The following is a 750-nucleotide window of genomic DNA, read 5'->3' as shown; positions in this document are numbered from 1 at the left end:
GAAGGACAGGTCACAACTTACGATGAGCTCCAGGGGGCCACCTGTCGGCGCTGGAAGCCAGGATGTTTTGCTGACATCCCCATCCAAGCTTCATCACCCGGTGTCTCCCATTGGCTCTAAGATAATTTGCAGCCCTTCCAGCGCCCGTGATAGTGACTCAAAAATTCAGCTGGGAAGTCAGCCTACCAGGTGGTCGTCGCTAAGCAGTCCAGATCTGAGGACACTTAAAAGTGAAGGCAGGGAACTAAGCACGTTCAAAAGCGTGCAAAATCTTCTCGTTCCCCAAAGAGACAAGGACACGATGAAGGAGAGTAAATTACTAGCAGGGAAGAAGTTTAGTGGTTTGAGAGGAGATCCTAAAAAACCGTCAAGCCACATCTCAAGCACAGCTGGCGGCATAAAATCGCCGTCATGCAGCTCGGTGCCTCCAGACTCAAAGTCATGGCCAGCACCACCAGGTACGGGAAGCCTTTGTTGTATTCTTTCTGGCACGGCCAGAGTGGTTACCATTAATTTCTCCCTCTGAGAGTAGTTCATGGTGCTGCGTCATCACGTGTTGCGCACACCCTTGCACATCATGCTACGGAAACTTGAAGAGCTATCCTTTTATTTGTTGAAGATTTCACATTTCTATCTTGTTTTGTTGCTTTCCTGTGACCAGTCAAAATTGCACCTTGACTTTACGGACACGCGTTAGAATTGTGCTATATGTCACAGGTGGTTTTAAAAATTTCGTAAACGATAACAAAA

The sequence above is a fragment of the Dermacentor silvarum genome, chromosome 1, assembly GCF_013339745.2.
Source record: "Dermacentor silvarum isolate Dsil-2018 chromosome 1, BIME_Dsil_1.4, whole genome shotgun sequence".
Classification (NCBI taxonomy): domain Eukaryota; kingdom Metazoa; phylum Arthropoda; class Arachnida; order Ixodida; family Ixodidae; genus Dermacentor; species Dermacentor silvarum.
The sequence above is the reverse complement of the archived record's forward strand: the minus strand, read 5'-3'. Positions refer to the sequence as shown.